Raw genomic sequence first — 27645 nt, forward strand, 5'->3', positions numbered from 1 at the left:
TCTGTAAGGGTCAGAGAGAGTGCCACATGAGGGTCTGGGGAAACTGGTCCTAGCCCAGGGATAAAGTGAATTGCCCAGGACCTTCAGGATGTTTTGGGGGCGTGGGGTCCTTTATAGTGAGCCACTGAGCCACAGCCCGATGCAGTTAAAAGGTTGGTTGTACCCAAAATCTACAGGCTCCTCCTTTTTCAGTTGGCACATTAGGTGTCCCTGGCTGGTCATGTTGGTACTAAGAAGACCAAGCAAAGGCTCTCAGCCAACTTTCACTGGCCCAGGATGGGGGTAGAAGTGGAAGTCTTCTGCAAATCCTGCCCAACTTTCAAGTTGTCTGGTAAGATTGCAGGCAGTGTTGTTGCCCCACTGCAGCCTTTGCCACTGGTTGGTACACTGTTTGAGAGGGTTCTCATCAACATTTTCAGTCCCTTAGACCCTTCCACATCAGGTGGACACAGGTTCATCCTGGTACTGATAGGCCATGCCACCAGGTACCCTGAGGGCTATACTCCTTCAGACCATAACTGCCAAGGTGGTTGCCAGGGCCCTCCTGGGAATGTTCACCAGAGTGGGTTTCCCTAAAGCAGTAGTCTCTGGTGAGGGATCCAACTTCATGCTGAGTTATATGCAAGCAATCTGGAAGGAAATGTGGTGTAACTTACAAGTTATCTTCATCATACCACTGTAGACCACTGGTCTGGTTGAGAGGTTTAATAAAACTCTCAAACACATGCTGGGTGCTTTGGAGGAGCCCCTGAGGAGGAAATGATAATACCTCTTACCATACCTGACATTTGTCTATAAAGAGGTGCCTCAGGAGGGTGTTCAATTCAGCCCCTTTGAGCTCCTCTTTAAACATCTAGTGAGGGGGCCTCTTGCCTTAGTTAAAGAAGGCTCAGAAGCCACAACTCCAGGCTCAGAAGGAGGATGGCACATATGATGGGACAGGCATCAGCCAATCTTAAGGCCAGGTGGTCAGGAGATCCTCAATATAGTCCACCAAGCCCTGTGCTTTGGAAAATAAGTGGACTGAACCCTTAAGAATAATCTCCAAGATGGGCAGAGTCAACTACCTGGTTGACAAGGGCATCCCTGGGCTAGTCCCTTGAGTCCTCCATGTTAACAGGCTCAAGCCTTACCAGCATGGAAATGGAGTCTAATTTCTCTTGGTAGCTACAGGGCAAGAGGAGGATGAGAGTGAGCCCCTTCCTCATCTGCTACATAGCAACCCACAGAATGGCTCAGTGGTGGGAGTGAATCGCTCTCCAGATCTGACATCATAGCAGCAGAGCACCTGCAGGGCTTTGCTGCAACAGTATGTCCCTCTGTTCTCACTGACACCAGGCATCACCCAATGGTGCAGGTATGATATAGACACTGGTGACAGTGTACCTTTCATGAGCAGTTGCTATAGGATGTCAGACACTGTAAAGAACCACATCCAGGCAGAGGTCACCAAGATTTTGGACTTTGGTGTCATTGAACAGTCAAACTGTCCATGATCCAGCCCTGTGGTCCTTGGTCCCAAGACCAGTTCCCAGGGAGGTACCAACTATTGGAGGTTATGTGTGGACTACTGAGGAGACAATGTAGTCACCAAGACTGATGCTCACTCATTGTCCAGGGCTGATGAGCTTGTGGACAAAATAGGTGCTGCCAAGATTGTGAGCTCCTTTGACCTCACATCAAGCTATAGGCAACTTTCTCTGACTGACCAGACCAAGGAGAAAACAGCTTTCTCAACTCCTGGTGGGCTCGACCAGTTTAGGGTCATGCCATTTGGATTGAGGAATACCCCTGAGATCTTCCAAAGGTTGGTCAATCAAGCTCTGATTGGACTGGAGGCCTTATGTGTCACCTACCTGGACGACATTGCTGTCTACAGTTCCACTTGGAAGAACAACTGGCTCACTTGGATCAGATGTTGCAGGCCATGAAAAAGGCCAACCTAGCGATCAAGCCCACCACGTTCTAGATAGCCCATGAGAAGGTCACTTACCTTGGTCATGGAGAAGGAGGGGGTCACTTCCAACCTCTCCCCAGCAAGTTATAAACTGTACAGGGCTGGGAGATCCGCAGTACTCCAACCCAGGTGAGAGATGTTTTGGGCCTCACTGGGTACTACATATACTTCATTGAAAACTATAGCAACATAGCGGCCCCTCTGACTGCTCTGACATCACCCAAGCAACCTAGGAATGTTCATTAGACTGCTGACTGTTGGAGGTCCTTTTGTAACTTGAAGGAAAGTCTGTGTAGGGCACCTCTGTTATGTGCTCCTGACTACAGTATACCCTTTATTGTACACACTGATGACAGGGACACTGGAATTGGAGCTGTCTTGTCCCAGTTGGACGACATGGGGAGAGAAAATGCCATAATCTTCATCAGTAGGCAACTGAAAGATAGGGAACTTAGGTGGTCCACTGTTGAAAAGGATTTCTTTAGCATATTTTGGAGTGTTCGGCATATTAGACCTTATCTTACTGGGTCAGCCTTCAATATCCCAACTGAAAAAAGCCCTTGAAGTGGCTTATGCAGAAGAAGGGTGAAAACCCCAAGCTGCTCAGGTGGTCCATTAACCTGCAAGGGCTAGACATCACAATTGAGCATAGAACAGGGAAGAATCATGAAAATACAGATGCCCTTTCCAGAAGGTATGTTGACCATCTGGATGAGGGTGACAATATTGTTGGTAATGAGTCCACCTTAACCTCAGTTTGCATGGCAGGGTGATGCTGGAATTGGTTTGCACGGACAGGGCTTCTATGTTCTTGTCCTACCACTTCTCTGTATGTGTTTTATGTATGTTTTCTGCACAGGAGTCCAGTTTGAACCCCTGGAACGGCAGCTCTTCATTTGTTGTTCTTGATTAACAAAGCCCCATGGGACACCTTTATGACACCGATGGGTAGGGGTACCCCGTTTTACCCCTAATGTGGGACTTTGGGCACCTGTGTGTAGCCACCAGAGCAGGGTATGGGGGGTGGCAGCTCCATGCTGTCCTGACAGCGGCTTTGCGTGTCCTCCCTTTTTGGGACACCAGGCCCTGCCACAGGAATCAACAGATTCCTAAAAAAGACAAGATGGCCACCTCGCTTTCTGCCTTTCCCTTCCTGTTTCACAAAGTCCTGAGAAGCCCTAGCTCTGTTCCCTTCCCCTGATTGAATGTTTTGTGGGAGGACCATACATGGCTCGGGGGTTGCCCCTGGTAGACTGGTAGGAGCCTTCCCAGGGACTGCTTATTTTGGGTACACCCAAATGGTGGGACCTGAATTAATGGAGAGAGGAGTCAAATCACATTCTGTTTTGTGGGTGTTTTGTTTTCGTTTTTTTTTGTTTTCGTTGTGTGACACAATGCCTGTGCTCTGCCTGCGCCAGCCATGACTGAAACTGGAATTAATGCGGTGTGTGATCCAAAAGGCTAGGAGTTGCCTCTAATACACATGCACTGTTTTGGTGTCTGGTTTTTGGTGGATGGCCTGAATGCCTGTGAGCCTGATTGGATGCTGTCTAACTAATGCACTAGGGTGTGAGTGGATGAATGAGCTTAGTTGTGGGACATTTGTGTGTAACAAGGGCCCCCCTCACTTACCTTTGTTTCAGAAGCAGAAGTCATACACCAGAAGAAGAACCCTGGATTATTCCTGAAGCTTGCATTCTGAATCCAGCTGGAGGAAGAAGTATGTGGCTGCAACTATTCAACAAATAAAAATTCTGATTCGATGATTCAAGGACTGAAACAGAGAGGACCTGTGCAGGCAACCTCTTCCCGTAGCCACGAGGGAAAATTGTGCAAATGCTGCTTTTCACCCCAAGTGTACCGGGAGCCAGTCCTGTGGGCCTGTCGTCCTGTAAAGGTATCTTTGTGGGTCCTGAAGAAGAGTCTCCGAACATCTTGCACCCAAGAAGTCCACCAATGTTGTCCAGGGTCCAGAACCTGTTTGTGACCGCTGAGAAGTCAGATTGCTGGGTATCGCCCAGAAGAGGGGGTACCCTGGCATAGTGCTGCTCAATGCCCAGTGCTTGTAAGATCCAGCCAAGTTAAGAAATCTGCAAAGGGCTGTGCAGCCACGACATACATCCACTTTTCTACAGCTGAGGAATTCCAGTGTCACCACCTGAAGAGACGTGCATGCTGTTAGGTTCCCTACCATTCCGAAACAAAGATCGAGCCCTGAGTGTCCAGAGTTGACAGAGGTCTGAAGAGCCGTGCAGTGCTCACATATAACTTAGCAGAAGCCATCCTGTCTCCTGTGCTATGGTTGTAGCTCTAAAGAACCAAAAGGCAACAAACCGCAAATAGTAAAAACCCAACACTTAATTCTAACACTGCACCCACCGCCAATGAAGGTCATCTATAGAAACCACTGAACTTATCTTCCCCTCTTAAGCCTTGTCGAGGTCCACAGCAAGTTTTATCTTTGTGGAACATCCTCAGCCACCAGCGTAACAACCTGTCCAAGGAGAATACCACGACAGACCTTCACTGCTGCCTTTCCGAAACTGCTTGGTTCCCTCCTCCTGCTCGACACTGACATCCCAGTGACTCCTAATGCCATAGGGGGTCCATCCTCGGGGGCATCATTTCATGAATAGGAGAAACTCTACCACTTTGCCTCCCAAGGCACTAAAGGTACTGCTAGGAAGAGCATCTTCCAACCTCAGGGTCCTCCCAAGGGTTACAGATTAATCTTGGAACCGTTTCTCCTGTGACTTCCCAGGTAATTTGGCATGGTGGGATCTGGACAAACACAAGCAAAAAATTACTGAAAATATAAGGACTGGGCATTGTTTTAAAAGCAAAGCACAACTTACCTTTTTATTACAGGTTGCCCAGGTGGGGGGATCCACACACAATATTGCATTTATTTCTGAAAGAAAGCATTCTGCCATTGTATGTCCTCCATTTATACTTGTATGCCTATTAGGTTAAACAGTGCCTAATAATGTTAATTTTTTTTTATAACTGTCAGGAGTTGGCGCATTATCACTGAATCCAAGGGTAACTGTGTTACAACATAGAACTGTAAATATTCAGTTGACTATTTGTTTAGATGATTTTTCAGTGCAACGTGAGTCTTATTTACTTGTATATATCCACCTGATGTTTATCCTCTAATAAAGAACTGTGTTTGCATTCACTTTACTTAAGAACCAGCCTGCATCACCTCCCTTGAGTCTCAGCCCTGTCTGCACATCATTGCAACCAATTGAAAGCCTTGCCTGTGGGTCTCTAGGCCTCTACCCCAACCATATAATGGGTAATAGGATAGCACCCTCCTCCTGTATATACACCATCAGCATTAAATTGTCATGCAGGCAGTGAGGATTACATTATTTTGCGTGCATTTTACAACTGCAAAAAGGACACAGAATCCATAGGAATTCATGATGATCTTGGTTGCCTTTCATGTACATAGTGGCGGCATCATGGCTGGCTTATCAATAATGGGCAACAGGTTGTCAGTCCACCAATTTTGAATGAGCCGCTAACCAGCCCACTGAGATCACTTAGCATCCCTCAGCTCCAACAAGCAGCTGAGGGAGCATTTCTGGGCTGGCTTGAAATGTCAAAAGGAAATGTGGTTTTCCTTTGAGATGTTCTACCCAAGCAGCACATGTGCAATGGACCATGCAAGGTCAGGGGTGTTTTGCTTTCCCAGACTTGTGTGGCCCCTTAGGGAAGCAGGCTGGGGTACTGCAGTCGTGAATGTGTGAGGGAGCACTCCTGCATATCCCTACACATTCAAAACTGCTGGGCATACTTGAGGTTGTGCCCTGGCTCTTGCACACATGTGCTGGAACCAAGAAGCTGCTCCCTGCCTCTAGATTCCTGTTCATGCTGAGTGGAGCCAGGGAGTAATTGTGGGAAGCATCTGGAAGAGCATATTCTGGACCGGGCTGCAGGTAAAATGAAAATGTGCATATGTGCTTGGATGCATGTGTGTTTAATGAGCAAATGTTTGGTTGCTGAGTGCATGCGTGCATTTTGTGTGGGTGCGAGTCTGAATCAGAGAGTGAATGTGTGTAGCTGCTTGAGTGACTGTGCATGCAAAATGCACACCCGGGCCCCCAAATAAGAGGCCCTCTCACAGTCCTTCTGGGTGGGGCTTTGATTTGGGAACGAATGAAGAGGCCTGGTAACCAGTACAATGAGATGCTCTCACCATGCTGATGAGTGGGACTTTGATTTGGAAATTATTCGGGGCACCCACTTACCTCGCATCTCTGAATCAAGGATGTGCTAACAGTGGTGAGTGGGCTTCTGATTCGGGATATGGGTGAGGTGGTGCATTTTATACTTGTAACCAATGGCATAGAAAACATGAAATCATATGTTTGCATTAACTATGATGTCCAATAAAGAAATGGCATTCCACATGTGCAACACGTAACCAGACTGGATCCAGCAATGCAGTCATCTCTAGCCATGTTAGCATGATAAGTGTTATGTGGCTAGACCTGGACTGCAATTCTACATCCAGTCTGGTCAGACCTTATGCCTGTAGTATGGCATTTATTACTGGGCATTTATGATAAAGAAATCATGACAAGTGTTGTGTGGCTAGACTGGCATTTTGGTGCCTCCAGTTAAGTATTTTCTTACTGTGGCATGACCATTTGACTAGGCATCTGTCATGAGGCATGATCAGAGATGAAGCAAGCCTTACAAGCCTTATTGAGTGGCTAGGTTGTTCCTTAATTGTAGCCAGTATAGTACTGTGTTACTGTGGCATGACATTAATTAATGGGCATCTAAGGTAAAGCAAGCATCTTAAATTGTATTACCTGGTGAGACTGGCATTTTGGTGCAGCCGGTCTAGACATGTCTTTCTGTGGCATGGCATTTTTCACTGGACATCTACGATAAAGCAAGGATAAGTGTCAATATGTGGCTAGACTGCTATTTTGGTGCAGCCTCTTTAGATATTTATTTCTCTGGCATGGCATTTTGCTGGGCATATATGATAAAGCTTACTTAAGTGTCATTATGTGTTGTACATGTTTTCTTATTCTGGCATGGCATTATTAATGGCAAAGCCAACAGGTATAGGTACTGGAATATTGACAGATCCATTTTGGACCTGTTTTCTTACAGTATAATTACTGGCATTTTGCACAAAGCAAACATGAGTATGTTATTATGTGGGAATACTGGCATGTATAGATGCATCGAGAATGGGAATGTATGGGCACAGCCAGCATGCACATGTTTTTTCTGTTGCCATATATTGTGAGAAAGGCATCATGAAAATGTATTGGGAAATGCTCCTTTGCATGGCTGGCGACTTGCATGCATTGCATTTTTCATGCATTGCCTAACAAAAACGATTGCAAACTGTTGTTTTAAGCAACTGTACACATAACGTGTACTGTATAGTGCAACAATTTAACACATTGTTCAAAATATTTTCTCTGGGGGATACTCCTGTGAACGCCCCTTGGTTGGTTTAGGCTCCCTTGCTATGGTTGGTCGCCCACGCATATTTGTGCCAAATATTTAAGCCCCTACAATAAAACAAATGCCGAAACTGCCACTGCCCAGCATTCCCACTTGTTTCCAGGTAGTGGAGTAAAAATGGATGGGAACCCAATGCGAAACAGCAGATTTCTGTGTCTTTTTCTTACACCCCTTTATCTCCCCCTCTGCAACAATCATAAATCCAAAGAGAGGCAGTGGACATGTATTAGAGACCGCAATCTCATATTTGCAATTAACATGCCATTTAAAATGAGGGACCTAATGTTCTTTGCAGATTTGTAAATCTTTTGCATGCTTCTGTAGGACATCCCATGCGTTCAATGGTGATGGTTTGTACTTCCGGATTTCTACGGAGCACCGAATGTGCGCAAAACAGTATATGCACAGATGCAGAGCCGTAATTTGGCTGACTGGCCCAGGTATATTTGAAAAATATGCTGTGCCCTTAAGAAGAACCAAAGCAACACGCAATTATTGAGAGAAAAGAACACTATCACAGCTGCGGGAAGAGGCTAGATGATTAATGAGCACCGCCAGTAATTCTTGTTTAAAATGTGATCTTTATCTTGACAATAGATTCAGTAAAAACAAAATGCCTATTACACAAATGCAACTGGAATTTTCCAATTTGACCCTGAGCAGACAAATAAAACGAAAATAGTCGGTCAGCAAATTTAGTCAAGAGTCTGAAAATGATCTACAATTAATTTAGCGACTAAAGTGTACAACACCCCAACGGTTGGTTTATTGTTTTGTGCAGAGCTAACAATACAGACAAACACATATTTTTATTGCGATCGGAACTGCAAACTGCGTTTTCTTTCTTTTTTCTTTCAAGTTATCATGTATGTAGCTCGTGTTGATTTCTGCGATTGCGCTTAACACATGCTCTTGTGAAAATATTTAATGCCATGTTTAAATAGAGTTTAACAACTCAGCTCATTTGAAAAAAAACATTGTTGCAAATGTTGAAAGCATTCTATTTAATTATAGTCCTGTGACACATAATACACACGTGTTAAGGTATACAGCAATATCCGTGTGGAAGCCTGTAAGTAATGCAGTTATTACAGTATAGGAGTGGCATTACTACTCACGTGTGATAAGAACATGACATCACTACCCCAACTTGAACCATGTATTACAGTTGGTCCTCCACTTGCCAGGTGTCTCAAATCTAGGTGTTTCTATTTGCTGCTGTGCCTCTGATCTGGGTGTTTCTCCCACTCTCTGGATGTCTTAGGTCTGCATATATCTGGTTGCTGCTGTGTCTCAGATTGCAGGGGTTTCTACAGCCTGTCAGGTGTCTCAGCTCTGAGTGTTTTGACTCACAGCTGTGTTCTAATTTAAGAACTCTCCAATTTAAACTGAGGTGCACCCCCCACTGACCCTTTAAACCCCAGCTGCACCATCTATATGTGTGGGATCTCTCTAGTAAGGGTCCATTCGACCCACAAGACAGAAACCATGCCCAACACTGCCCAAAACAGAGCTGCATGATGGCAGGCCAGTATGGCTAACAATGCCCACCGCACCCAACCCCAATCTTCTTTCATGCACAGCCAGCCCCCCAACCCTCCTCCGCGACATGCAGCTCCCTCCTCCCCTCCAAAACCCTGAGGCATACACCCCACATCCACGCTTGTGCAATCCCCACTCCTCCCCCTGCTCCAACCTCCATGAAGATATCACTCCCCCAAGCCACACTGGCACACTGGGGAGCTAGAGTTGAAAAAATTGACCACCTGAGCTTCCTGCTCCATTCACCTACCCAATTTCTCCAACCCTCATACTCCAACCCTACCTTGGCCACCGATCCTGCGCCTGTGTGTCTCACCTATACTGAACAACATAGCTGCCCCGCCCGCAACTCCTATTTCCATTCTCTTAGTGCAGCAAGGGGAGCCCTGGCCAAAACCCAAACCTCAACAGACCCCCCACTGTCACCCATACCCTATTGGCAGCATGAAAGAGAGGAAAAGGCCCAGCCCTCAGCCACCTCAGTCATCACTTATATCAACCATGCTCCAACCCAGATCCCAACCATTGCCCCCTCGCTATAGCGCCCAAAGCTCCCCTCTGGCTCCCAAACCAGGACTATTGCCCAACCCTTACGCCACTGTCGACTGACACCCACAGTGCCCTCCACTTGCCTCCCGAACCATCAACCCATCATCACCACACCCCCCACCATTCCCACCCTTTCAACAATCCCCACCACACCCCAGGCAAGTACATGCTGTCCAACTCAACCCACCAAATCTCAGGTATTCTCATCAACTTCAGGTCAGTCTCAAAAAACAAATTGTTTTTTTTTAAAACTTTTATTTATTCATTCAGCTTGGTAACACAGACACAGGTGAGCATCAATAGAGCCTTCAGAGGCAAAACAGAGCAATCGACACATTTCGTATAATACATGCAAACGAGATACATAAAGAAAAGGGTATCAACATATGCACTCGGGGGGTCCGTAGAAGGTCGGTATGAGGGCATTTGACAGACAGCTCAGGGATCACCCAGGGCTGGATTAGGAGAGGGAGCTGGGGATGCGGGATCTGAGTCGGTGTCAATGGAGGACATGAATGAGCGGAACTTCTGCCATATGTCCCTAGGCCTGGAGCAGGCGGGTTGTTGAGCCGCCCATGATTCCTCGGTGTCGGAGGCCCACGTATCCGCTCTGAGCCATTGCGCGTGGGTAGGGGGAATAGGCCGTAGCCAGCAAAGCAGAATTGAACGCACCGCTAGTAGCATACTGAGGCCAGCCAGTTTCCTGGAGTCGCGGTGGAGTTCAGGGAAATCGTGAAATAGGCATTTCGTTGGGGATGGCAGAAAGGGGGATTCGAGGATGATCGATGTGGTGGAGCAGACCGAGGTCCAGAATTGGATGAGACTAGGGCATGACCAGATCATGTGGATATAATCGGCGTCCTCATGGCCGCATCTAGGGCACCTAGGGGAGGCGTCACTAGAGATGCGGCGTAGCCTGGACGGGGTGTAGTGGTACCTATGGAGCACCTTAAATTGGATCAGTTTGAACCGGGAGTTGAAGGACACCCCGTGGGTCCGTGCACACATGTGGGACCAACGCTCATCGGTTATCTCGAGGTCGAGGTCTGATTCCCAGGAGCGCCGTAGTTTGGAGAAGGTAGGGGGTGCCCTGGTTTGGAGTAAGGTGTATAGTCTGGAGATTTTGCCCCTCGTTGGGTCAGGTGAGGACAATTCGGTGATTGCAGGTTCATCAGGTGGCAGAGTTGGGAAGCATGTGTACTTGTGCTTGAGTACTCTACGTAGAGATGAATACTGAAGCCAGACGGAGGGTTTCCGTCTAAGGGGGGCCGGGAGGTCAGGCCATTCTACAAAATTACCCTGATCGAATATATCGCGCAGCAATTCATAACCCGCCTCAGCCCAAGTGCGGACCACGGAGGGAGGGACTCGCGGGACTCCAGGGAGGAAATTCCAAATTGGGAAGTTACGGTGAAAGGGTTGGGTGATGCCCAATATTTGCCAAGATTTGGTCAAGGCCAAGGATGTGCATGTCGCTGGGTCCAGTGAATCTGATATCTTTGGCATTGGCATGAACACGAGAGATCGGATGTCTCGATCGTTGACTGACAGCTTTTCTAGTCTAACGTGGGGAGGGGGGTCTGGTATGTTGAACCAGTGTGCAGTATGTTGGAGTTGAGCCGCCAGCCAGTACTTGAGGAAGTCCGGCGCCCCAAGGCCACCAGCCTCCATTGGGGCAGAGAGGGTCTTGAGCTTAAGGCGGACCGCACCGGAGTGCCAGAGAAAAGAGTTGAGAATGCGTGTCAATGTCCGAAAGAATTCAGAACCAGGCCATAACGGGATATTGGCAAATCTGTACAGGAGTTGGGGGAGTACCACCATCTTCAGTACCCCTATCCTGCCGGCCAAGGAGATCGGGAGTTTGTGCCAGCCCTGTATTTTTATCATAAGGTTTGTGAGGTATGAATGGAAATTATCTTCCAAGACCCGTTCAGTATGACGTGACACCACTACGCCCAGGTAAGTGAATCTAGATTGGGCCCAAGCGAATCCCATGGTATCAGGAGGGGGGAGTGTGCTGGGTGTGAGGGGAAAAAGGGTTGATTTAGAGCAGTTCACCGTGAGACCCGAGATCCGGCCAAAGAGAGCAATGTCTACGAGTATTGGGGTTAAATTAGTTTCGGGGGAGCGGATGTAGAGAAGGGCATCGTCAGCATATAACGAGACTATATCTGAGGAACCGGTGGTACGTAGGCCCCTATGCCCATGGTTTTGGCGAAGCATGTCTGCAAACGGTTCCATTGCCACGGCGAAGATTAAGGGCGAGAAGGGGCAGCCTTGTCTGGTGCCCCGAGCTATTTGGAATAGAGGGGAGCAGTGGTCCTCAGTCCGAACCCTGGCGACAGGGTTGGAGTAAAGTAATCTGACCCAGGATACGAAGGTGGGACCAAATTTACATTTATCTAGTACCTGCCAGAGGTAATTCCACGAGACTGAATCGAAAGCTTTTTGCATGTCTAGGGTCGCGGCCACCGCGTGTATACCCGGGTTCACTCTACTTATGATATTAAAGAGGCGTCTCAGATTTAATGAGGTGGAGCGGCCCGGGATGAACCCAGCTTGATCAGGGTGGATGATATGTGGCATGTAGGGAACCAGACGTAAAGCGAGTGATTTGGCGAAAATCTTAACGTCGCAGTTGATCAGTGAAAGCGGGCGGTAAGAGCCGCATTGAGTGGGGGATTTGTTAGGTTTTAGTAGGACTGTTATGGTGGCTTCGCGGAGTGAAGGGGGAAACTGGCCCGCCTCCACCGACTCTTCCCAAAGGGATACCATGTGGGGGAGCAGGAGTGATTTGAAATGTTTATAAAAACTCAACAGGAATACCATCTGAGCCTGGGGTCTTACCCGAGGATAGAGAGTCGATAGCATTCGAGAACTCCTCAGGGGTAAATGGATTCTCGAGGGATCCGATGGTGTCGGGAGAGAGGACCGAGAGTGGGAGTCCATCAAGATAAGCATCGATCTCTGAATCGGTGGCGTTGTCAGAGTGTGCATATAGGGATTGGTAGAAGGAGAGGAATTCCGCATTGACATCCCCGGGGGAGGTGGCCATGGATCCATCGGGCCTTTGAATTCCGGGAATGGGTGGGGAACCAAACTCATGGCGGAGGAGTCTAGCCAGGAGACGGCCAGGGCGTTCGCCCTCACCATACCTCCTCGCCCGCCCAGGATTATCAAGAAACCTCAGCTCGCGGTCCGCGAGGGCGCGGAAGGTGTCCAATTCAGTGTCAATGAGCGCGAGGGTTACAGAGGTTGGGACAAGGGAATACCGAGCTTCCAGTGAAGATAACGTGGCCTCGCTCTCGGCGATTTCCCTACGAATGGTTTTGAGGATACCACTTTCCTTGGAGAGGGCGATGCCCCTGATGTAGACCTTAAAGGACTCCCAAAGGGTGGCCTGTGAGGACACGGAGTTGGCATTGATCTCGAAGAACTCCTCGATCGCCGACTCCAACTCAGAGCTAAATACCGGATCGAGTAGGGAATGCGGTTTCATTTTCCAGCATCTGGATCGACCCCCATCCGGGCCCCAGCATAGTGTGACAGTCACAGGGGAATGGTCAGATAGGGTCCTGGGGAGAATCGCCATGCCAGATACACTCCTTATTAGTCCATCGGACACCAACCATCTATCAATCCGAGAAAAGGAATCGTGAACCGAGGAATAGAAGGAATAAGAGCGGGAATCAGGGTAGAGAAGCCTCCATGCGTCAAATAGGGACAACCGGGGAAGAGAGGAGAGTGTAGTGTAAGCTGCCCTGGAGAGTTGACGGGGTCTGGAGCCAGATCTGTCCAGATCCACGTCGAATATTGTATTGAAATCCCCTCCCCAGAGAATCGGTACCAGAGGGAAGCCATCTAAGAGGGTTATGAGATCAGAGTAGAATCCGGGATCATCAATGTTGGGACCGTATATATTCAACAGGACTACTTCCTTATTCTGTAGGGTACCATGGAGTAGAACGTATCTGCCCAGGGGGTCTATAATCGTGGCGATGGGGCTGTATCTAAGGTTTCTGTGAATAAGGGTCATAACTCCACGGCTCTGGGTAGAATAGGTGGTATAGTACCTTTGAGGACCCCAAGTTTTAGCAAATTTTTCGCAGTATTCTGCGCATGCATGTGTCTCCTGAAGGAAGAGGATTTTAGTCCTGTGTCGTTCGGCTTGGAGTTGTAGTAGCCTCATTTTCTTATAATTGCCCAATCCTCGAATGTTCCAGCTCATAAATGTCAGGGTTTCCTCACTCGACCCCCCGGGTATAGCCATGGAGAAATACGGGTGGGTGGAAATGTGCTCCCCAAGGACGGTGCCCATAGTGGACCAGTCCAAAACACCGACGGGGCCACGATGTTGCGGGCTCTGCCCTTTCTGCGAATACCAAGCTGTTTTTAACTTTTAACCCCGGTCCCCCCACCCCCTCCCACATCCCTCCCCCAAACGAAGGGATGAACAACCCATACCCAAACAACCAGAACAAACATGATGGCATCAACGCCTGGGGGGCCTGTGTGACGGCCTGGCGGCGATGCTCCGAACATGAGGCAATTTCAGGATAAACATAAAGCCCACAAGTATTACCCGCTCCCGCCCAGGGGCGGGCCACATGGGTGACGGTGGGGGAGTGGACAGCATGTGGTGAACCAAGAGAACAGTAGTAAAAGAGTACATGTGTCCGATCAACTGGACCGGGAAGCAAATTAGCACAATTACGAGAGCTGAGAGGGAATCCCAAAGAAGGTGAGCAAGGGGAGAAGAAGCATTTGACGGGCAACCAGGGTCCAACCAGGAGGGGGGTGGGGCGAACAAGAGATTGCCCAGGCACCCGGCCATGTTGTGATAAGTCAGTGAATCCGGGGGTAACAATCCCAGTGAACAACAGCAGCAGTGATACCCACACTTTTTGTCAATAGTGAGAATGAGACATTAAACAGGAAACTTATCAAGTATTAACGGAGTGACTAAAGCGCAAACAAGAAATAAGGTAGGGATAGGCGGTGTCCGTTCAACAGTTAGAGCGACCTGTGTCGAGCTAGTACCAGTGACTTGCACGAAAATGTTTCAGCCGGGAAAGTGTTCATCGATAAACCTGGATGCCTCCTCGGGTAATGTGAAGAAGTAAACCCGGTTTGAGTGTTCGATGCGCAGTTTAGCGGGGTATAACATGGCATATTTAACCTGGAGGTCGCGCAGCCTCTTCTTCACTGCCAGGAAAGTTTTTCGTTCACGTTGGACTGACACAGAGAAATCCGGGTATAGGTGGATCCTGGCTGCGCCCAGGAGAAGGTCCCCCTTGGCCCTTGCTGCCCTAAGGAGTGCATCGCGGTCGCGAAAGTTTAAGACCCTGGCTATGATCGGTCGTGGGGGTGCTCCAGGTCTGGGCTTCGCCGCAAGCGATCGATGGGCTCTTTCGACCGCGAACTGCGGGGAGAGTTTAGGGGAGTCAAGGAGTTGGAGCAGCATGCCCTCCACGTAATCCTCCATGGGTTCATGTATATTATCCTCTGGCACCCCAATTATGCGGAGGTTGTTGCGCCTCGAGCGGGATTCGAGGTCCTCATTCTTTTTCTCCACCTCCGTAATGCGGGTAGACAGCGTGGAGACCTCTGCACGGAGGGAACCCAGAGCATCCTCGGCGGTGCCCACTCGTGTCTCGATCTCGGCGACACGACTATCAGTCCTCTCCATGTGTGCTTTGATGGAGGAGATCGTGCCGTTCATGTCATCGAGCTTACTATGAATCGTGGTGAACCCCTCTCGGATAAACTCCATCATTTTCTGGGAATCGGACGGTTCCGACACCGGTGAGGGGGAGGGCTCCGGTGACGGCGCCTCAGCTCCGGGGGTCCCCGAGGGTTTCGTGAAGATATTGATCGAGGATTGTTTCTTGCCAGTCCGTGTCGACATCTCGCCGGTAGGGGGGACAACCAAGTTCAGCAGAGAGGGAGTAGGGCCACAAGGGGAGACACCGGGGTTGTCCAGGAGACGTGTGAGCGGGAGGCCCGGGCAGGGTGCCAGAGAGGCAGGAATATGGCGTCTCCGATTGGGGTCCCGCCGGAGCACGAGGGAGCCGGTGAACGCCGAGCGGGTCCGAGCACCTGACTGTAAAGTCCGTAGGGGTGGTCAAGGTTCGGGTGATAGTGACCAGTAGTGGAGGCAGAAGTGGCCAGGGTCGTAGACGTTGATCTGGTGTAGTGGACCACCACAATAGGAGGCAATGAGATGGGTGGTATACGGTGCAGATCCCTGAAGGCAAGTGGAGGGGCCCCAGCGTGGCCCTGGAGTTAGGGTCACCAGTCAGGAGGTTCGGCGGGTGAGTACAGGATATCTCCGTATAGACAGATAGACGTGCCGGCTACCCCATCAAGCAGGACTGAAAAGGAGTTGATGGCTAGGGGAGAAGCCAATGGAGAGGAATGCCACTGTGAAACGCAGTGAAGCGGTCAGTGGAAGTAGGGCATCAAGGGAAGCTGGGGTCTCCGGAGCAGTGGAACCAGGAATGTTGGTGGTTGGTGGCCACAGTGCACTCAGGTGCGGGAGGAGAAGCAGCCAAGGGTGATCCAGACCTCCAGCCGTGGGCCAAGAGAAACGTTTATGGTGCAGTAGATTGGGCCTGAGTAGAACTTGAGGTGCATCCACAACGTGCCAGGGGGCCCAGGAGATACCCGCGGCCCCAGGGGTATAAAAGTAGTAGAGGTGAGGACCGGGGCACAGGGCGACTCACCGCATGAAGGAGCAGAGGCTCAATTGAATACAGCACGCCGCCCAGGGCGGGGCAGCGGAGCGAAACGCTCTGGATTCCGGTGCGGGGACCCTTTGATGTAGGGGACAAGGCCAGTGGTGCTCGTAGCAGGCGGGAAAGGGCGAAATCCCAGAGCGAGCAGAGTGCCCCACACCCGCAGAGGGCCGCGAGCCGCCTGTCCCCAGCGCGGCTCCTCGGACAGGAGCGGGGCCTGGGTAGCGACCACCCCCACCGCGGGTCCGGTGATATGCAGCACGCCGCCCAGGACGGGAGCAGCGGAGCGGAGCGCTCTGGAGGCCGGGTCGGGAGTCTGCAGGAATCGACGAACGGCGCCAGCCGCCCTCGTAGCAGGCGGGGGAGGGCGAGCGCGAGAGCGAGTGTAGCGCCCCTCCCCCTCAGTAGGCCACGAGCCGCGGGACTCCAATGCGATCCCACGGATCAAAGTGCGGGGCCAGGGAGGCACCCGCTCCCGCCCAGCCTGCGGCGGTTCGTATCTCCGCAGCAGGAGTGGCACCGAGGGCGGCACTTGGACTGCAGGTGCCCGGATTCCCCAGCAGCCCCTCTGGGGTATCGGATGAACGTGGCGTGGGGGCAAACAGGAGAATTCAGTCAGGAAGGTGCCTCGCAGGTCAGAGCCGAAGATCAGGCGGCCATCTTCACTGAGCGCAACAGCGCCCCCCCCTCAAAAAACAAATTTAACATCTTTGATATCATTTCAAACGAAAACCCAGACATCCTTTTCATCAAAGAGACCTGGTTTGCTGAGGGCTATGAACCCATTGCACACAAGTCTTTCCCCCTTTTTACAACTTGACTTTTCAGAATAGATAAACAAGAGGTGGGGACTAGCAATACTACACAAGAATGGTTTATGGTCATTGGCCCTCATTAGGACCCTCGCGTTTAGGTGGTTAACGGCGCCGTAAAAGGTGTCGGCGCCGTTAAACCCTTAACGCCTTACTACGAGGTCCCATTTCGGGACCCGACCTTAACAGCTGGTCTAGACCAGCCGTTAAAGTAGGGGCCCGCAAAGGGACTCTCGAGGTAAGTACGGTACCGCAATTTGAGGTACCGTACTTACCACCTTCCCCATTCCCATTATGCCGAATGGGCAAAAATGGGAATGGGGAAGGGCCATGGTGGCATGGGGAATTACCGCCCGCCAACCTTGGAATGGGCTGGTAATTCCCCATTCCGCCATGGCGGACTACGGCATCGACCATGGTGCTAAAAGCACCATGGTTTTTCCGCTGGAGTCCTAATGAGGGCCACTGTATCGAAAAAGATGCATCAAAATGACAATGGCCTCATTACACAGACGGCGGTAAGGGTTAACGGTCACCGTTAATGGCAACGGTGACCGTTAACCCTTACCGCCGTACTACGAGGTCCCTTTGCGGGTTGGAGGAATTAACGCCTGCTTCTTGCAGGCGTTAAAATCCAACCCGCTAAGGGACCTCGGAGCTAATTACGGGACCGCAAAATTGCGGTGCCGTAATTAGCGCCTTCCCCATTTCCATAGAGCCCTATGGGGCAGAAATGGGAATGGGGAAGGGCAATGGCGGAAAGGGGATTTACCGCCCCTCCAACCTTGGAATGGGGCGGTAAATCCCCTTTCCGCCAAGGCGGTGCCGGTATTTTACCGGCATGAGCCATGGCGCTAATAGCGCCATGGCTCACCGCCTACCGTGTAATGAGGCCCAATCCATCAAAAAAGATGCATTGAAAATAAAATCATCGAAATTCTATGTTTTACACTAAAAGTACATATGCATCAAAACTTTTCCATCAAATGGATATGTACTTTTAAATGTAAAAGATGGCATTTTGATGCGTTTATTTTCTACATTAAACCTTACATGGAGCTGTGCAGTGCTGAAATTTCCGCACTGGCCAGCTTCTTGTAATGTTTTAATGTTTTTTTGTATATTGGGGAGTTTCCCCCATCCCCCATCCCCCACGCCCACCCCCCTTAACCCTAACCCTATCTAACCCTTAATCTAACCCTTAATCTAACCCTAGCCCCATCTCTAACCCTAACCCTAACCTAACCCTTAATCTAACCCTAAACCTAACCCTAGCCCAACTCTAACCCCTAACCCTAACCCTATCCATCGACAATTAACCATAAAAAAATATTCAATTAATATACTTTTCAATGGAAAGGCAATTCAATGAATAATTTTCGATGGAAAGGTATTTGATGGAAAGCTGTTAGATTGAAAAACCAGATACAATTTCCACTGTTGATCAAGGACACCTTAGCCAACATCACAGACTATGAATCCCTTCTTGTAAATTTCCAACTCTTGCCCTCCACCTCCCCCAGTTTCCTACTCATTTATAGACCCCCTGGCTACAACAAAAACTTTACATATACAGTCAGTGACAATCTGTCATCTATATTGAACCTACGTTTATCACTCCCCATTCTAGGTGACTTCTATATCTGGTTTGACTCCCCTTCAAACTCCATGACTTGCACTCTCCCAGATAACCTAGAAGCCTTCAGCCTGACACAACGCATCTCACTCTCCACCCACACTGCAGGTCCCACCTGTGATGCGGTTTTCTGAGCCACAAACATTGTATCAACTCTTCCCCCACACATGTATTCCTCTTTACAGCTATCCCTGACAGCCACATCAGTCTTTTTCAACACAGTCCTCAATACAACTATGTCGCTCTTCCTCATCACAGTCCACAAATCACACAAACTCACTGTTCCTCTACACAGTCCTCCACTACCACCATGTCACTCTTTTTCATCACAGTCCCCCATTACCACCACCTCACTCTTCCTCATCACAATTCCCCAATAATACCATCTTCCTCTTCCTCATCATAATATCACACTACTTCACCTCCAACTTCCTCGTCATAGTCCCACACTACTACCATCTCACTCTTCCTTATCAAAGTACCCTGCTACCACCATGTTTCTCTTCCTCATCACAGAAACACAGAATCACCAACACACTTAGTTACAGTCAACGACAATCCCACTTCACTATCCCTTGTCACCATTCCACAGTACCACTGCCCCATTCTTCCTCATCAGAGTCCCTGACTACCACCATCACCCTCTTACTCCTCACAGTACCCCACTACCACCAAGTCAGTCTTCCTCATTACAGTACCACACTACCAGCAACTCACTTTTCCCTGTTATTGTGCCACACCCCCACCAACTCACTTGTCCCCTTTACAGCCCTCCTCTAATACCATGTCACTCTATCTCATCACAGCCCCCTAATGCCACCACCTCAATCTTCCTGCTCAAAGTACCTTACTACCACCAACTCTTACTAAGCACAGTCCCCCACTACTGCCATCTGCTTCCTCTTCACAGTACCTGACTATCACCACATCACTCTTCCTCAACACAGTTCCCAAGAACCACCAACTCCCTCTTCCCCATCATAGTACCCACTACCCCCAAATCACTTGTCCTCATCACAGTACCCCACTGCCACCACATCACTCTTCCTCATCACAGAAGAACACTACAACCAACTCACTTTTCCTTGTTACAGACAACCATATCCTCACCTCAGTATTCCTCGTCACCATCCCACACAACCATCAGCTCACTATTCCTTGTTACAGTCCCCCACTACCACCATCACATTCTTATTCCTCACAGTACCCCAGTACCACCAAGTCAGTCTTCTTCATCATAGTACCACACCACCACAAACTCACTCTTCCTTATCATAGAACTCAACTACAACAATGCTTCTCTTCCTCATCACAGTAGCCTATTACCACCATCTCACTCTTCCTCATCACAGTACCTTACTACCACCATATCTCTCTTCCTCATCACATTACCCGACTACCATCAACTCAATATTTTCCATCTCTGTCCCTCAATATCTCCATCTTATTCTTCTTCATCAGAGTACCTCACTGCCATCAGCTCCTCTTCCTTGTCTAACCCGTCATCTTCACAGCCGCTCGCAACCACTAAATCCCTATTCCACATCACAATACCCAATTAGTTCCACCTCACTCTTCCTCATCATAGTCCCCCACTACCAACATCTCACTCTTCCTCATAACAGTACTCCATTACCATCACCTCATTCATCCTCCCTCATTATAGCACCCCACTACCATCAAATCACTCTTTCTCATCACAGTACCACACTGCCCCATCTCACTCTTCTTCTTCACTGTACCCCACTACTTCCATCTCACACTTCCCCGTAAACGTAAACCATGAACAAAACCTCACTCTTCCTCATCACAGTCCCCATTACCACCATCTCACTCTTCCCCTACAACCACCATGTCTCTCTTCCTCATCACAGTAATCAACTATCACCAACTCAGTCCTCCTGGTCACAATCTCCCAGAACCCAACCGTACTCTTCCTCATCATCATTATTCCACACTACCACCTCCTCACTGTTCCACTTCACAGGCACCCAATACCACCATGTCACTCTTCCTCCTAACAGTACCCCACTACCACCACCGCACGTTTCCCCATCATAGTACCCAACTACCACCAACATAGTCTTCCTCTTACAGCCATCCATGACCACCATGTTACTCTTTTTCTTCACAGACCCCTGATACCACAACCTCACTCTTCCTCATCACAGTCCCCCAATACTACCATCTGACTCTTCCTCATCATAATATCCAACTACTTCCACCTCCAGCCTCGTTGTCATAATCCCACTTTCCCACCATATCACTCTTTTTGTTCACAGTCCCCTGGTACCACAACCTCACTCTTGCTCATCATAACACCCCATTTCCACCAACTCACTCTTTCTGGCCACAGTCCCAAAATAACACCATAACATGCTCTTCCACATCACATTACCCCACACCACATCTCACTCTTCCTCATCACAGTACCTCAGTACCACCCACTCACTCTTCCTCATTACAGTCAATCAAAACCCCACCTCACTAATCCTTGTCACCATACCTCAGTACCACCGCCCCAATCTAAATTGTCAAAATCCCCCACTACCACAATCACATCTGTATTCCTCACAGTACCCCACTATCACCAAGTCAGTTTTCCTCATCGCAGTACCACTCTGCCAGCAACCCACTCTTCCCTGCCAAAATGCCCCACTGCTACCAACTCACTTGTCTGCTTCACAGCCCTCGACTAACACCATGCCACTCTTTTATTTCACAGTCTCCAAATGCCACCATCTCAGTCTTCCGAATCAGAGTACCCCACTACAACCAACCCACTATTACTCATCACAGTCCACCACTGCCACTATCACTATCCCAATCTTCCTCATCACAGTCCTCCATTACCACCAATACACTTGTCCTCATTGCTGTCAACTCACTAACACCATCTCACTCTTCCTCTTCACAGAACTTCACTACACCCAAATCACTCGTCCTCAACAGAGTCCTTCACCACCACCAAATCCATCTTCATCATCATAGCACCCCAATACTTCCACCTCACTTGCCCTCAGCATAGTCCTCAAATATCACTTTCTCACTGTTCCTCATCACAGTACCACACTGCCACCACCTCACTCTTCCTCAAGATAAAATCTCACTACCACCAACTTACTCTTCCTCATCATGGTACCTATCTTGCATCATCTCACTCTTTCTCATCATCATACCCCACTAGTACCACATCACTCTTCCACCCCACAGTACCCCAAATGAATCTTACTTATCAAAACAATTGTAGTCATCCTTGTTAGAGTACTCCACTAACAACATTGCACTCTTCCTTGTCACTGGACACCACTATCACCATCTAACTCTTCCTCATCATAGTACCTCAAAAGAACCAACTCATTCATCATTGTTACAGTCAACCACACCACCAAACTATTCCTCGTCACCGTCCCACACTACCACCATATCCCTCTTCCTTTTTACAGACCCCCACTACCACTACCACAATCGTACAACTCACAGTACCTCAATACCACCAACACAGTGTTCCTCATCACAGTACCACACTACCACCAAGTCACTCTTCACTGTCATAGTACCCCACTACCACCAACTCACTCTTCTGCTTCACAGCCTTCCACTAACACCATGTCACTCTTACTCTGCACAGTCCCCTAAATCTACCACTGCACTCTTTGTGATCAAAGTACCCCACGACAACCAACTCTCTATTCCTCGTCAAATTCCCCCACTACCACCATCTCATTCTTCCTCATCAAAGACCCCCACTAAAACAATCTCACTCTTCCTCTTCACAGTACCTGAATATCACTGTATCACTCTTCCTCGACACAGTCCCCCAAAATCACCATGTTCCTCCTCCTCTTCACAGTACCCCACTACTTTGAACTGAATCTTTCCCAGCATAGTCCCCCACTACCACCATCCCACTCACCCTCATCACAGTACCTCCATACCATCACCTCAACCTTCCTCATCATGGTACCCCATTACGACCAACTCACTCTTCCTCATCACAGTACCCAACTACCACAACCTTATTCTTCCTTGTCACCGTGCCCCACTACCACTACCTCACACTGCCTCATCATAGTCCCTACTACCTCCATCTCACTCTTCCTCATCACAGTAGCCCACTACCACAAATTCACACTTCCTTGTCATAGCCACACTACCACACACTCATTATTCCTTGTCTCATTCCCAGAGTACCATACTCTTCCTCATCAAAGTACCCCACTACCACCATGTCACTCTTCCTCATGGCTGTACCCCACTACCACTAACTCACTCGTCTTCATCACTATATCCCAATACCACAAAATCACTCTTCCTTGTCACTGTCCCACACTACTACCACCTCACTCTTCCTTCTCAAAGCACCCAACTAGCACTAAGTCACTCTTCCTCAGCAGAATACCAGACTACCACAATCTCACTAACCCCCATCTTAGTACTGTTTTACCACGAACTCAGTGTTCCTCTTCACACCCATGCACTACCACCATGTCACTTGTTATCGTCACAGTCCCCCAATACCATAACTTTACTCTTCCTCATCACAGTCCCACACTAACACCAACTAACTCTCCCTTATCACAGTCCCTCAATATTACCATCTCACTCTTCCTCATCACAGTCCCCAACTAACACCAACTGACTCTTCCTCTTCACAGACCTTCACTGCCATCACATCACCTTTCTCATCACAGTTCCCCAATACCAGCACCTCACCCTTCTTCATCACAGTCCACAACTGCCAACTCTCTCTTCATTATCAAAGTATCCGACTATCACAATCTCACTCTTCCTGATCACAGTACCCAACTACCAACAACTCACTCTTCTTCATCACACCACGCCACTACTACCATCTCATGCTTACTTGTCACGGACCCTCAGTACCACAATCTTAGTATTCCTCATAATAGTCCCCCACTAAACAATATCACACTTCCATGTCATAGTCCCCACTACCACCAACTCACTGTTCATTGTCACAGTACCTCACAACCCCACCTCATTCATCCTCATCACCGTCCCACAATACCACCACCTCAGTATTCCTCCTCACAGTACCCCACACCACCATGTCAGCCTTCCTCATCACAGTACCACACTACCACCAACTCACTCTTCCTGTAATAGACCCCCACTACAAGCAACTCACTCTTCATCATCACAGACCCCACCAACACCAGCTCACTCTTCTGCCTTACAGAACTCCACTTCCACCAAGTTAGTCTTCCTCGTCAGAGTAGCACACTACCACCACATCACTCTTCACCATAATAATACACCACTACCATCAATTCACTCTTCTTCTTCACAGCCCTCCACTACTACATCACTCTTCCTCGTCGCAGTCCCCAATACCACCACCTCACTTTTCATCATCAGGGGCACCCACTACCACCAACTCCCTCTTCCTCGTCACAGTTCCCCATCTGACTTTTTCTCATCACAATAACGCATTACTACCACATCATTCTTCATTGTCACAACACCACGCTACCATCAACTCAAATATCCTTCTCATAGTCCCCGGCTATCACCAACTCACTCTTCAACATCGCAGTCCCCCACTGCCACCACCTCACTCTTTCTCATAACATTCCCCTACTGCCACCACATCACACTTTCTAATCACAGTACCCACTACCACCAGCTCACTCTTTCCCATGAAAACACCCCCATGCCACCAGCTCATTAATTCTTATGACAGCACCCCACTACTTACACAACCCTCTTCCCCTCTCAGTGCCCCACTATGCCCAAGTCAGTCTTTCTCATGACAGTACCACACTAATAATAAATCACTCTTCCCCATCAAAATAAGTACCCCAGTACCAGGGGAGTTGCTAGGTCTGGAAAAGACCCGGGGCTAAGCTGCTGTCGGAACTGTTGGGACTGGGGGCTAGCTGGTCTTTTGGCTGTAGCTCCTGAGATTCTATCCGGGGCTACAACCAAAAGATCAGGGGATATAGCCCCCTTAGCCCCCCCTAGCAACGCCCCTGCCCAGTACCACCAACTCACTCTTCCTTTTAACAGCCCTCCACTACCACCACATCACTCTTTATCACAACAGTCCTCCAATTCCACCAACTCATTGTTCTTCATCATAGTCTCCCACTACCATCAACTCACTCTTCCTCATCACAGACCCCAATACCACCACCCCACTCTTCCTCACAATACTCCACTACCACCAACTCACTCTTTCTTGACACAGTCCCCCACTACCACCATCTCACTCTTCCTCCTCACATTCCCCCACTGTCACACATCAATCTTTCTCATGGCAGTATCCCACTACCACCAGCTCACTCCTCCTCATGAAAGAACCCCATTGCCACCAGCTCACTCCTCCTCATCACAGTCCCTCACTACCAATATATCATTTTTCCTAGTCATATTCCCCAAATCCACCACATCATTGTTTCTCATCACAGTACCCCACTACCACCAACTCACTCTTCCACATGACAGCGCCCCACTATCACCATGTCACTCTTTCTGGTGACAGTACCCCATTGCCACCAACTCACTCTTCCGCACACAGACTCTCACTATCACCAGCTCCCTGTTCCAAGTCACAGTTCCCCACTACCACCTTCTCTTCCTTGTCCCAGTGCCACTCTATCACCAACTCACTCTTCCTCATCCGTCCCTCCCTACCACCATGTCACTCTTCCTCATCAAAGTTCCCCAATACCACCACCTCACTTATCCTTGTCATAGCCCCACACTGATACTGACCCATCCTTCTTCATCACAGTTCCTAACCACCTCAGCTAACTCTTCCTCATCACAGTCCCCAACTACACAACTTCAGCCTTCCTCATCACAGTCCCACACTAATACCACCTCACTCTTTCCCATCACAGAATACCATTACTAATCTCATTTCATTGGGTGGACATAAAACATATTAAATACTTAATAAAACCGATGTTGCATAGCTGAATAACAGATACTGACAGCACATTTTTTTAATCAGAAAAAAGATAGAATTACAGGGGGTGGAAAGTATAGCATCACAAACCCCTTGATATTCAGTTGAAAAAAAACAAAAAAACTTTAGTTAAGGGACAGTTAAGGTGAATACGTTCAGTGCAACAAAACCCTTGATATTCAGTAAAAAGACTTCAGTCAAAGTACAATTAAGGTGAAACCATCCGATGCAATGAATCGCTTGATATTGATAAACTTGAATTTACGTGAGATTAAAGTGCTAATTTAATGCACAAAAACCTGCAATTCAGCAGCTGTTGGAAGTTATGCTACCTTAACTATGATATCACAACTGTGCAGTCCATAAGCTCACCATTGACATCACAAATTACATTACTGATGACATCACATATGGCATTACTTAAGGCACCATCAATGATGGTATGACATTACTGGTACAGCAGATCATACATGCAAGTAAGAGAGATACCACATTTAAAAAGGGTGTTTCTGCATAAAAGGGTGTATTCAAGTGCAAAACTTGATTGGAGTTTCCATTTATACATAATGTCCATGTACAACCATGGTTTTCTTATACACCTTAGTTACTCGGTATTGAATGAGCATTTACCATTATAAGATACACTAGTACCCTTATCACTCCGTTCTAACAACATACCAGCATGCAAAGAAAACAGTTGTGCAGTATGATGATGATATTGCACTAGACCACCACCAAATACAACATGCATGAGAAGGAAACGTTTCTGAAATCATTGTATCTTCATATATCAGTGAACTTACTGTCAGGATGACAAATCAAATTGTAGTCCTTGACCTTGTCAAATGCTAAAACTTAGGGCAGATGACCTGCAAGGGTCAATGATGTTAAAAGCAAGTTAAACCATCAACTGGAAAGCTTCTTTGTTCGAGCCAGGCAATGACACGCTTCATCTGGTGTGATGTAATGACATACTTGGCTCGGTTTAATGGCAAAAGAGTAGGAATCCTGTCCCTCATGGCTCTCAGATGCTGTGAGTCCCACTCCAGGCTCTCAGGGAAAAGAGGATTGATTATTCTCTGGCTCCCAAACACAGGGGAGACAGGAAAACACATTAAGGGGTTCTTCAACACACTGAGGTCCTGGATAACAGTGTGACAGGCAGTATTGTTGAGCAACAGGTCATCCCCAATGTGCCCTGGGGATGGGTCGTGAGCATAGCTCGCCTTTGCCTTGGACACTCAGTCTTCACCTCTGTGGCTGAGACTTTGGAAATATCAACTCTCCCATCAGAGGTCAGCAAATTGTTCCTTTGGTGTTTCTCTATGCATGAATCAGAGCAGGAGACACCTTCCTTTTAAATACAGAAATCTAAAGGTGATTGGACAGGAACGAGCCTGCTTTAAGAGGTCCAAACCTTGTCCTTGAAACAAGTGGAGTTTGTCCCCTGATAACACACCCGAAGTTATTTGTTAATGCAAGTGGAAGAGACAGGAAGGAAAATAGAATAGGCCCTTATACACAGCACCCTGGATGTGAGGCAAGTCCTTTTTGGATGGGTGTGCTTTTTGATTTCAGTTTTCTAAGCCAGCTCCTTGCTGGAAAGGTTGTCTAATTGGAGAGAGGTGTTACCCAACCTCAAAAATAAACAAGTACAGAGGGATTGGCATCCAGTCTCCTGCCCTGTCACGTCGTGCCAGACTGTCTGACCAGAAGACACTTAACCCTTCCACAGCTGAGCTTGGCTCACAGTGCTGACAGTTATATGAGAGATACTGGCCACTGGACCTTAAACTCAGGTCTGACTGACATTTAGCATTTACAACTGCCACCACCAGGATGGTAACTCTCATAGTTATGACAAGAGAGGTGCATATCTTAAATGCAGACCTTGCCCCGTAGTGACCTGGCTGTCACTGCAACTGTCCACAATGCACCTGTGACCAGAACCTGCTCTGTGCCACTGGAGAGGA

The sequence above is a fragment of the Ambystoma mexicanum genome, chromosome 6q (genome assembly GCF_040938575.1).
Source record: "Ambystoma mexicanum isolate Mex_15411 chromosome 6q, UKY_AmexF1_1, whole genome shotgun sequence".
In the NCBI taxonomy this organism is placed as follows: Eukaryota; Metazoa; Chordata; class Amphibia; order Caudata; family Ambystomatidae; genus Ambystoma; species Ambystoma mexicanum.